This window comes from Camelus bactrianus, chromosome 29, assembly GCF_048773025.1.
Source record: "Camelus bactrianus isolate YW-2024 breed Bactrian camel chromosome 29, ASM4877302v1, whole genome shotgun sequence".
Taxonomy (NCBI): domain Eukaryota; kingdom Metazoa; phylum Chordata; class Mammalia; order Artiodactyla; family Camelidae; genus Camelus; species Camelus bactrianus.
Genome location: NC_133567.1, coordinates 28,193,996 through 28,206,822, shown reverse-complemented (window position 1 = coordinate 28,206,822; position 12,827 = coordinate 28,193,996).

The window sequence follows — 12,827 nt, the reverse complement described above, 5'->3', positions numbered from 1 at the left end:
GGGGTTTGGCGGCCGCGACAGGGGACTAGGGTGAACCTCGAGAGCCAGAGGATTTCTTCCCTTGTCCCAGGCTGCCTTGCCTGGGGACTGCCTCCGCTCCCCCAGGTTCACGGCATTTAAGGCCTTGAGATCAGCCTGCTCAGGGAGGGGCGTGGTGAGGTCAGGGGAAGAGGTCAGCAGCCCAGGAGGTGGCTGCACAGCAGTAAAGGGGGATGCCAAGGCGAGTTGGTCATTTTCCTCCCATCTCCCCCTCTCCTGTCCTCGGGGCGGCCTCTGCTAGCCCAGGTTTGCGGGATTTAAGTCTCCTTCTCAGTATGGTCCTGGGATGCTGGTGGGGTGAGTTCATGGACAGGGATGTCGCGGGGAGCGGACGGCCTCGGGTGAGCCGATCAGTTTGCTCCCATCTCCACAAGGTGTTGGTCTGGGGTTTGGGGGCCTCTCCTTCGCCAGGTTCATTGTATGCATGTTTGCAGGTCAGCCTGCGCCCCTGAGGCGGTGCGGTGCGGTGCGGTCAGGGGCTGCACTGGGGAGTCGTGGCTGACCCACCGAGCCCGTGTATTTGCTCCAATCTCTTCCTTGGCCGGTCCTGGCTTCGGTCTCTGCTATCTGAGGTACACGAAGTGCACATCTCTGTGTTTTCTGGCTCCCGGTAGGCGGGTGCGGGGTGGTCACGGGGCGGGGAAGGGGCGGGCCTTGGCGGCTACACAGAGGGCAGAAGAGGGGTTCGCAGGCTACCAAGGCACTCCTGTGGATTTCCATCCAGTGTCCCCCTCAGCCTGCAATGGGGGCGCCCTCTGCTGCTTCAGGGTGGCAAGTGACATCCCTCCAGCTGGGTCGAGTAGTGTGCGGCTTCCTCCATTAGACAGACAGACAGACATATAAATAGGCAGACACACTAGCCTCTTCCTCCATTTAGCAACAGCCATAAATCCTAACCTCCTCCTCCTCATACATTATATAGGTACACATATACATTTATAGTCAGGCAGAAAGAACAACACACGCACACACACACACACACACACACACACACTAGTCTCCTCCTCTTCCTGAAATAGGTAGATAGGTACATAAACACACAAACCTCTTCCTGCAACAGAGAGACAAATAAAATGACACACTAGCCTGCAGGTATGCCTCCTGTAGGTAGATAAGAAGATAGAAAGATAGATTGATAGATAGATAGAAAGATAGATAGATAGATGGATAGATAGATAGATACATAGATACATAGATAGGTAGGAAGTTAGTTAGGTACATAGTTATACACGTAGATAGTTCTACGGGCCAAGAGAGAGACATAATAGTGGCCTCCACCTCCGTTAGATAAACAGACAGACACACACATACTCTAGCCTATCCCACCCTCCAATAGATAGGCAGTCAGGCAGGCTGTCAGACAGCCAGACACACTTCAGGCAGGGTGCGGTCTGGACCCGGGTTTTGGTGGCTGCGAAAGGGGTCTAGGGTGCCCCTCGAGAGCCCGAGGATATTCTCCCATATCCCAAGCTGCCTTGCCTGGGGACGGCCTCCGCACCCCCATGTTCTCCGCATTTAAGTCTTTGCCATCAACCTGCTCCAGGGAGGGGCGTGGTGAGTTCAGGGGTAGAGGTCGCCAGCATAGGCGGAGGCGGCACAGCAGTAAAGGGGGATGCCACGGCGAGTTGGTCATTTTCCTCCCATCTCTCCCTCTCCTGGCCTCGGGGCGACCTCTGCTACACCAGGTATGCGGGATTTAAGTCTCTTTTTCAGCATGGTCCTGGGATGCTGGTGAGGTGAGTTCAGGGGAAAGGGATGTCACGGGGAGCGGACTGCCTCCGGTGAGCCGATCAGTTTGCTCCCATCTCCACAAGGGCCTGGTCTGGGCGTGGGGGGGCCTTTCCTTCCCCAGGTACATTGTATACATGTTTCCAGGTCAGCCTGCGCCCCTGAGGCGGTGCGGTGCGGTCAGGGGCTGCATTGAGGAGTCGTGGCTGACCCACCGAGTCCGTGTATTTGCTCCAATCTCTTCCTTGGCCGGTCCTGGCTTCGGTCTCTGGTATCTGAGGTACACGAAGTGCACATCTCTGTGTTTTCTGGCTCCCGGTAGGCGGGTGCGGGGTGGTCACGGGGCGGGTCAGGGGCGGGGCGGTGGCGGCTACATAGACAGCTGAAGCGGGTTCGCTGGCTGCCAAGGCACGCCTGTGGATTTCCATCCAGTGTCCCCCTCAGCCTGCAATGGGGGTGCCCTCTGCTGCTTCAGGGTGACAACTGGCATCCCTCCAAGTGGGTCTAGTACTGGGAGGCTTCCCCCATTAGACAGACAGACAGACATATAAATACACAGACACACTAGCCTCTTCCTGCATTTAGCAACAGCCATAAATCTAATCTTCTCTTCCTCATACATTTTATAGGTAGACAAATACATACATAGTCAGACAGAAAGAACCACACACGCACACACGCACACACACACACACTAATCTCCTTCTCTTCTTGAAATAGCTAGATAGGTACATAGACAAACAAAACTCGTCCTGCAACAGACAGACTAATAAAAAGACACACTAGCCTGCTGCTATGCCTCCTGTAGGCAGATAAGAAGATAGATAGAAAGATAGATAGATAGATAGATAGATAGATAGATAGATAGTTAGATAGATAGATAGTTAGGTAGTTAGAAAGGTAGCTAGATAGTTATAAAGTTAGATAGTTCTGCGGGCCGAGAGAGAGACAATCTAGTCGCCTCTTCCTACGTTAGATAAACAGACACACACACACACATAGTCTAGCCTCTGCCATCCTCCAATAGTTAGGCAGTCAGGCAGGCTGTCAGACAGAGAGACAAACTATAGGCAGGGTGCTGTCCGGACACGGGGTTTGGCGGCCGCGACAGGGGACTAGGGTGAACCTCGAGAGCCAGAGGATTTCTTCCCTTGTCCCAGGCTGCCTTGCCTGGGGACTGCCTCCGCTCCCCCAGGTTCACGGCATTTAAGGCCTTGAGATCAGCCTGCTCAGGGAGGGGCGTGGTGAGGTCAGGGGAAGAGGTCAGCAGCCCAGGAGGTGGCTGCACAGCAGTAAAGGGGGATGCCAAGGCGAGTTGGTCATTTTCCTCCCATCTCCCCCTCTCCTGTCCTCGGGGCGGCCTCTGCTAGCCCAGGTTTGCGGGATTTAAGTCTCCTTCTCAGTATGGTCCTGGGATGCTGGTGGGGTGAGTTCATGGACAGGGATGTCGCGGGGAGCGGACGGCCTCGGGTGAGCCGATCAGTTTGCTCCCATCTCCACAAGGTGTTGGTCTGGGGTTTGGGGGCCTCTCCTTCGCCAGGTTCATTGTATGCATGTTTGCAGGTCAGCCTGCGCCCCTGAGGCGGTGCGGTGCGGTGCGGTCAGGGGCTGCACTGGGGAGTCGTGGCTGACCCACCGAGCCCGTGTATTTGCTCCAATCTCTTCCTTGGCCGGTCCTGGCTTCGGTCTCTGCTATCTGAGGTACACGAAGTGCACATCTCTGTGTTTTCTGGCTCCCGGTAGGCGGGTGCGGGGTGGTCACGGGGCGGGTCAGGGGCGGGGCGGTGGCGGCTACATAGACAGCTGAAGCGGGTTCGCTGGCTGCCAAGGCACGCCTGTGGATTTCCATCCAGTGTCCCCCTCAGCCTGCAATGGGGGTGCCCTCTGCTGCTTCAGGGTGACAACTGGCATCCCTCCAAGTGGGTCTAGTACTGGGAGGCTTCCCCCATTAGACAGACAGACAGACATATAAATACACAGACACACTAGCCTCTTCCTGCATTTAGCAACAGCCATAAATCTAATCTTCTCTTCCTCATACATTTTATAGGTAGACAAATACATACATAGTCAGACAGAAAGAACCACACACGCACACACGCACACACACACACACTAATCTCCTTCTCTTCTTGAAATAGCTAGATAGGTACATAGACAAACAAAACTCGTCCTGCAACAGACAGACTAATAAAAAGACACACTAGCCTGCTGCTATGCCTCCTGTAGGCAGATAAGAAGATAGATAGAAAGATAGAGAGATAGATAGATAGATAGATAGATAGATAGATAGATAGATAGATAGTTAGATAGATAGATAGTTAGGTAGGTAGAAAGGTAGGTACATAGTTATAAAGTTAGATAGTTCTGCGGGCCGAGAGAGAGACAATCTAGTCGCCTCTTCCTACGTTAGATAAACAGACACACACACACATAGTCTAGCCTCTGCCATCCTCCAATAGTTAGGCAGTCAGGCAGGCTGTCAGACAGAGAGACAAACTATAGGCAGGGTGCTGTCCGGACACGGGGTTTGGCGGCCGCGACAGGGGACTAGGGTGAACCTCGAGAGCCAGAGGATTTCTTCCCTTGTCCCAGGCTGCCTTGCCTGGGGACTGCCTCCGCTCCCCCAGGTTCACGGCATTTAAGGCCTTGAGATCAGCCTGCTCAGGGAGGGGCGTGGTGAGGTCAGGGGAAGAGGTCAGCAGCCCAGGAGGTGGCTGCACAGCAGTAAAGGGGGATGCCAAGGCGAGTTGGTCATTTTCCTCCCATCTCCCCCTCTCCTGTCCTCGGGGCGGCCTCTGCTAGCCCAGGTTTGCGGGATTTAAGTCTCCTTCTCAGTATGGTCCTGGGATGCTGGTGGGGTGAGTTCATGGACAGGGATGTCGCGGGGAGCGGACGGCCTCGGGTGAGCCGATCAGTTTGCTCCCATCTCCACAAGGTGTTGGTCTGGGGTTTGGGGGCCTCTCCTTCGCCAGGTTCATTGTATGCATGTTTGCAGGTCAGCCTGCGCCCCTGAGGCGGTGCGGTGCGGTGCGGTCAGGGGCTGCACTGGGGAGTCGTGGCTGACCCACCGAGCCCGTGTATTTGCTCCAATCTCTTCCTTGGCCGGTCCTGGCTTCGGTCTCTGCTATCTGAGGTACACGAAGTGCACATCTCTGTGTTTTCTGGCTCCCGGTAGGCGGGTGCGGGGTGGTCACGGGGCGGGGAAGGGGCGGGCCTTGGCGGCTACACAGAGGGCAGAAGAGGGGTTCGCAGGCTACCAAGGCACTCCTGTGGATTTCCATCCAGTGTCCCCCTCAGCCTGCAATGGGGGCGCCCTCTGCTGCTTCAGGGTGGCAAGTGACATCCCTCCAGCTGGGTCGAGTAGTGTGCGGCTTCCTCCATTAGACAGACAGACAGACATATAAATAGGCAGACACACTAGCCTCTTCCTCCATTTAGCAACAGCCATAAATCCTAACCTCCTCCTCCTCATACATTATATAGGTACACATATACATTTATAGTCAGGCAGAAAGAACAACACACGCACACACACACACACACACACACACACACTAGTCTCCTCCTCTTCCTGAAATAGGTAGATAGGTACATAAACACACAAACCTCTTCCTGCAACAGAGAGACAAATAAAATGACACACTAGCCTGCAGGTATGCCTCCTGTAGGTAGATAAGAAGATAGAAAGATAGATTGATAGATAGATAGAAAGATAGATAGATAGATGGATAGATAGATAGATACATAGATACATAGATAGGTAGGAAGTTAGTTAGGTACATAGTTATACACGTAGATAGTTCTACGGGCCAAGAGAGAGACATAATAGTGGCCTCCACCTCCGTTAGATAAACAGACAGACACACACATACTCTAGCCTATCCCACCCTCCAATAGATAGGCAGTCAGGCAGGCTGTCAGACAGCCAGACACACTTCAGGCAGGGTGCGGTCTGGACCCGGGTTTTGGTGGCTGCGAAAGGGGTCTAGGGTGCCCCTCGAGAGCCCGAGGATATTCTCCCATATCCCAAGCTGCCTTGCCTGGGGACGGCCTCCGCACCCCCATGTTCTCCGCATTTAAGTCTTTGCCATCAACCTGCTCCAGGGAGGGGCGTGGTGAGTTCAGGGGTAGAGGTCGCCAGCATAGGCGGAGGCGGCACAGCAGTAAAGGGGGATGCCATGGCGAGTTGGTCATTTTCCTCCCATCTCTCCCTCTCCTGGCCTCGGGGCGACCTCTGCTACACCAGGTATGCGGGATTTAAGTCTCTTTTTCAGCATGGTCCTGGGATGCTGGTGAGGTGAGTTCAGGGGAAAGGGATGTCACGGGGAGCGGACTGCCTCCGGTGAGCCGATCAGTTTGCTCCCATCTCCACAAGGGCCTGGTCTGGGCGTGGGGGGGCCTTTCCTTCCCCAGGTACATTGTATACATGTTTCCAGGTCAGCCTGCGCCCCTGAGGCGGTGCGGTGCGGTCAGGGGCTGCATTGAGGAGTCGTGGCTGACCCACCGAGTCCGTGTATTTGCTCCAATCTCTTCCTTGGCCGGTCCTGGCTTCGGTCTCTGCTATCTGAGGTACACGAAGTGCACATCTCTGTGTTTTCTGGCTCCCGGTAGGCGGGTGCGGGGTGGTCACGGGGCGGGTCAGGGGCGGGGCGGTGGCGGCTACATAGACAGCTGAAGCGGGTTCGCTGGCTGCCAAGGCACGCCTGTGGATTTCCATCCAGTGTCCCCCTCAGCCTGCAATGGGGGTGCCCTCTGCTGCTTCAGGGTGACAACTGGCATCCCTCCAAGTGGGTCTAGTACTGGGAGGCTTCCCCCATTAGACAGACAGACAGACATATAAATACACAGACACACTAGCCTCTTCCTGCATTTAGCAACAGCCATAAATCTAATCTTCTCTTCCTCATACATTTTATAGGTAGACAAATACATACATAGTCAGACAGAAAGAACCACACACGCACACACGCACACACACACACACTAATCTCCTTCTCTTCTTGAAATAGCTAGATAGGTACATAGACAAACAAAACTCGTCCTGCAACAGACAGACTAATAAAAAGACACACTAGCCTGCTGCTATGCCTCCTGTAGGCAGATAAGAAGATAGATAGAAAGATAGATAGATAGATAGATAGATAGATAGATAGATAGATAGATAGTTTGATAGATAGATAGTTAGGTAGGTAGAAAGGTAGCTAGATAGTTACAAAGTTAGATAGTTCTGCGGGCCGAGAGAGAGACAATCTAGTCGCCTCTTCCTACGTTAGATAAACAGACACACACACACATAGTCTAGCCTCTGCCATCCTCCAATAGTTAGGCAGTCAGGCAGGCTGTCAGACAGAGAGACAAACTATAGGCAGGGTGCTGTCCGGACACGGGGTTTGGCGGCCGCGACAGGGGACTAGGGTGAACCTCGAGAGCCAGAGGATTTCTTCCCTTGTCCCAGGCTGCCTTGCCTGGGGACTGCCTCCGCTCCCCCAGGTTCACGGCATTTAAGGCCTTGAGATCAGCCTGCTCAGGGAGGGGCGTGGTGAGGTCAGGGGAAGAGGTCAGCAGCCCAGGAGGTGGCTGCACAGCAGTAAAGGGGGATGCCAAGGCGAGTTGGTCATTTTCCTCCCATCTCCCCCTCTCCTGTCCTCGGGGCGGCCTCTGCTAGCCCAGGTTTGCGGGATTTAAGTCTCCTTCTCAGTATGGTCCTGGGATGCTGGTGGGGTGAGTTCATGGACAGGGATGTCGCGGGGAGCGGACGGCCTCGGGTGAGCCGATCAGTTTGCTCCCATCTCCACAAGGTGTTGGTCTGGGGTTTGGGGGCCTCTCCTTCGCCAGGTTCATTGTATGCATGTTTGCAGGTCAGCCTGCGCCCCTGAGGCGGTGCGGTGCGGTGCGGTCAGGGGCTGCACTGGGGAGTCGTGGCTGACCCACCGAGCCCGTGTATTTGCTCCAATCTCTTCCTTGGCCGGTCCTGGCTTCGGTCTCTGCTATCTGAGGTACACGAAGTGCACATCTCTGTGTTTTCTGGCTCCCGGTAGGCGGGTGCGGGGTGGTCACGGGGCGGGGAAGGGGCGGGCCTTGGCGGCTACACAGAGGGCAGAAGAGGGGTTCGCAGGCTACCAAGGCACTCCTGTGGATTTCCATCCAGTGTCCCCCTCAGCCTGCAATGGGGGCGCCCTCTGCTGCTTCAGGGTGGCAAGTGACATCCCTCCAGCTGGGTCGAGTAGTGTGCGGCTTCCTCCATTAGACAGACAGACAGACATATAAATAGGCAGACACACTAGCCTCTTCCTCCATTTAGCAACAGCCATAAATCCTAACCTCCTCCTCCTCATACATTATATAGGTACACATATACATTTATAGTCAGGCAGAAAGAACAACACACGCACACACACACACACACACACACACACACTAGTCTCCTCCTCTTCCTGAAATAGGTAGATAGGTACATAAACACACAAACCTCTTCCTGCAACAGAGAGACAAATAAAATGACACACTAGCCTGCAGGTATGCCTCCTGTAGGTAGATAAGAAGATAGAAAGATAGATTGATAGATAGATAGAAAGATAGATAGATAGATGGATAGATAGATAGATACATAGATACATAGATAGGTAGGAAGTTAGTTAGGTACATAGTTATACACGTAGATAGTTCTACGGGCCAAGAGAGAGACATAATAGTGGCCTCCACCTCCGTTAGATAAACAGACAGACACACACATACTCTAGCCTATCCCACCCTCCAATAGATAGGCAGTCAGGCAGGCTGTCAGACAGCCAGACACACTTCAGGCAGGGTGCGGTCTGGACCCGGGTTTTGGTGGCTGCGAAAGGGGTCTAGGGTGCCCCTCGAGAGCCCGAGGATATTCTCCCATATCCCAAGCTGCCTTGCCTGGGGACGGCCTCCGCACCCCCATGTTCTCCGCATTTAAGTCTTTGCCATCAACCTGCTCCAGGGAGGGGCGTGGTGAGTTCAGGGGTAGAGGTCGCCAGCATAGGCGGAGGCGGCACAGCAGTAAAGGGGGATGCCATGGCGAGTTGGTCATTTTCCTCCCATCTCTCCCTCTCCTGGCCTCGGGGCGACCTCTGCTACACCAGGTATGCGGGATTTAAGTCTCTTTTTCAGCATGGTCCTGGGATGCTGGTGAGGTGAGTTCAGGGGAAAGGGATGTCACGGGGAGCGGACTGCCTCCGGTGAGCCGATCAGTTTGCTCCCATCTCCACAAGGGCCTGGTCTGGGCGTGGGGGGGCCTTTCCTTCCCCAGGTACATTGTATACATGTTTCCAGGTCAGCCTGCGCCCCTGAGGCGGTGCGGTGCGGTCAGGGGCTGCATTGAGGAGTCGTGGCTGACCCACCGAGTCCGTGTATTTGCTCCAATCTCTTCCTTGGCCGGTCCTGGCTTCGGTCTCTGCTATCTGAGGTACACGAAGTGCACATCTCTGTGTTTTCTGGCTCCCGGTAGGCGGGTGCGGGGTGGTCACGGGGCGGGTCAGGGGCGGGGCGGTGGCGGCTACATAGACAGCTGAAGCGGGTTCGCTGGCTGCCAAGGCACGCCTGTGGATTTCCATCCAGTGTCCCCCTCAGCCTGCAATGGGGGTGCCCTCTGCTGCTTCAGGGTGACAACTGGCATCCCTCCAAGTGGGTCTAGTACTGGGAGGCTTCCCCCATTAGACAGACAGACAGACATATAAATACACAGACACACTAGCCTCTTCCTGCATTTAGCAACAGCCATAAATCTAATCTTCTCTTCCTCATACATTTTATAGGTAGACAAATACATACATAGTCAGACAGAAAGAACCACACACGCACACACGCACACACACACACACTAATCTCCTTCTCTTCTTGAAATAGCTAGATAGGTACATAGACAAACAAAACTCGTCCTGCAACAGACAGACTAATAAAAAGACACACTAGCCTGCTGCTATGCCTCCTGTAGGCAGATAAGAAGATAGATAGAAAGATAGATAGATAGATAGATAGATAGATAGATAGATAGATAGATAGATAGATAGTTTGATAGATAGATAGTTAGGTAGGTAGAAAGGTAGCTAGATAGTTACAAAGTTAGATAGTTCTGCGGGCCGAGAGAGAGACAATCTAGTCGCCTCTTCCTACGTTAGATAAACAGACACACACACACATAGTCTAGCCTCTGCCATCCTCCAATAGTTAGGCAGTCAGGCAGGCTGTCAGACAGAGAGACAAACTATAGGCAGGGTGCTGTCCGGACACGGGGTTTGGCGGCCGCGACAGGGGACTAGGGTGAACCTCGAGAGCCAGAGGATTTCTTCCCTTGTCCCAGGCTGCCTTGCCTGGGGACTGCCTCCGCTCCCCCAGGTTCACGGCATTTAAGGCCTTGAGATCAGCCTGCTCAGGGAGGGGCGTGGTGAGGTCAGGGGAAGAGGTCAGCAGCCCAGGAGGTGGCTGCACAGCAGTAAAGGGGGATGCCAAGGCGAGTTGGTCATTTTCCTCCCATCTCCCCCTCTCCTGTCCTCGGGGCGGCCTCTGCTAGCCCAGGTTTGCGGGATTTAAGTCTCCTTCTCAGTATGGTCCTGGGATGCTGGTGGGGTGAGTTCATGGACAGGGATGTCGCGGGGAGCGGACGGCCTCGGGTGAGCCGATCAGTTTGCTCCCATCTCCACAAGGTGTTGGTCTGGGGTTTGGGGGCCTCTCCTTCGCCAGGTTCATTGTATGCATGTTTGCAGGTCAGCCTGCGCCCCTGAGGCGGTGCGGTGCGGTGCGGTCAGGGGCTGCACTGGGGAGTCGTGGCTGACCCACCGAGCCCGTGTATTTGCTCCAATCTCTTCCTTGGCCGGTCCTGGCTTCGGTCTCTGCTATCTGAGGTACACGAAGTGCACATCTCTGTGTTTTCTGGCTCCCGGTAGGCGGGTGCGGGGTGGTCACGGGGCGGGGAAGGGGCGGGCCTTGGCGGCTACACAGAGGGCAGAAGAGGGGTTCGCAGGCTACCAAGGCACTCCTGTGGATTTCCATCCAGTGTCCCCCTCAGCCTGCAATGGGGGCGCCCTCTGCTGCTTCAGGGTGGCAAGTGACATCCCTCCAGCTGGGTCGAGTAGTGTGCGGCTTCCTCCATTAGACAGACAGACAGACATATAAATAGGCAGACACACTAGCCTCTTCCTCCATTTAGCAACAGCCATAAATCCTAACCTCCTCCTCCTCATACATTATATAGGTACACATATACATTTATAGTCAGGCAGAAAGAACAACACACGCACACACACACACACACACACACACACACTAGTCTCCTCCTCTTCCTGAAATAGGTAGATAGGTACATAAACACACAAACCTCTTCCTGCAACAGAGAGACAAATAAAATGACACACTAGCCTGCAGGTATGCCTCCTGTAGGTAGATAAGAAGATAGAAAGATAGATTGATAGATAGATAGAAAGATAGATAGATAGATGGATAGATAGATAGATACATAGATACATAGATAGGTAGGAAGTTAGTTAGGTACATAGTTATACACGTAGATAGTTCTACGGGCCAAGAGAGAGACATAATAGTGGCCTCCACCTCCGTTAGATAAACAGACAGACACACACATACTCTAGCCTATCCCACCCTCCAATAGATAGGCAGTCAGGCAGGCTGTCAGACAGCCAGACACACTTCAGGCAGGGTGCGGTCTGGACCCGGGTTTTGGTGGCTGCGAAAGGGGTCTAGGGTGCCCCTCGAGAGCCCGAGGATATTCTCCCATATCCCAAGCTGCCTTGCCTGGGGACGGCCTCCGCACCCCCATGTTCTCCGCATTTAAGTCTTTGCCATCAACCTGCTCCAGGGAGGGGCGTGGTGAGTTCAGGGGTAGAGGTCGCCAGCATAGGCGGAGGCGGCACAGCAGTAAAGGGGGATGCCACGGCGAGTTGGTCATTTTCCTCCCATCTCTCCCTCTCCTGGCCTCGGGGCGACCTCTGCTACACCAGGTATGCGGGATTTAAGTCTCTTTTTCAGCATGGTCCTGGGATGCTGGTGAGGTGAGTTCAGGGGAAAGGGATGTCACGGGGAGCGGACTGCCTCCGGTGAGCCGATCAGTTTGCTCCCATCTCCACAAGGGCCTGGTCTGGGCGTGGGGGGGCCTTTCCTTCCCCAGGTACATTGTATACATGTTTCCAGGTCAGCCTGCGCCCCTGAGGCGGTGCGGTGCGGTCAGGGGCTGCATTGAGGAGTCGTGGCTGACCCACCGAGTCCGTGTATTTGCTCCAATCTCTTCCTTGGCCGGTCCTGGCTTCGGTCTCTGCTATCTGAGGTACACGAAGTGCACATCTCTGTGTTTTCTGGCTCCCGGTAGGCGGGTGCGGGGTGGTCACGGGGCGGGTCAGGGGCGGGGCGGTGGCGGCTACATAGACAGCTGAAGCGGGTTCGCTGGCTGCCAAGGCACGCCTGTGGATTTCCATCCAGTGTCCCCCTCAGCCTGCAATGGGGGTGCCCTCTGCTGCTTCAGGGTGACAACTGGCATCCCTCCAAGTGGGTCTAGTACTGGGAGGCTTCCCCCATTAGACAGACAGACAGACATATAAATACACAGACACACTAGCCTCTTCCTGCATTTAGCAACAGCCATAAATCTAATCTTCTCTTCCTCATACATTTTATAGGTAGACAAATACATACATAGTCAGACAGAAAGAACCACACACGCACACACGCACACACACACACACTAATCTCCTTCTCTTCTTGAAATAGCTAGATAGGTACATAGACAAACAAAACTCGTCCTGCAACAGACAGACTAATAAAAAGACACACTAGCCTGCTGCTATGCCTCCTGTAGGCAGATAAGAAGATAGATAGAAAGATAGATAGATAGATAGATAGATAGATAGATAGATAGATAGATAGATAGATAGTTAGATAGATAGATAGTTAGGTAGGTAGAAAGGTAGGTACATAGTTATAAAGTTAGATAGTTCTGCGGGCCGAGAGAGAGACAATCTAGTCGCCTCTTCCTACGTTAGATAAACAGACACACACACACATAGTCTAGTCTCTGCCATCCT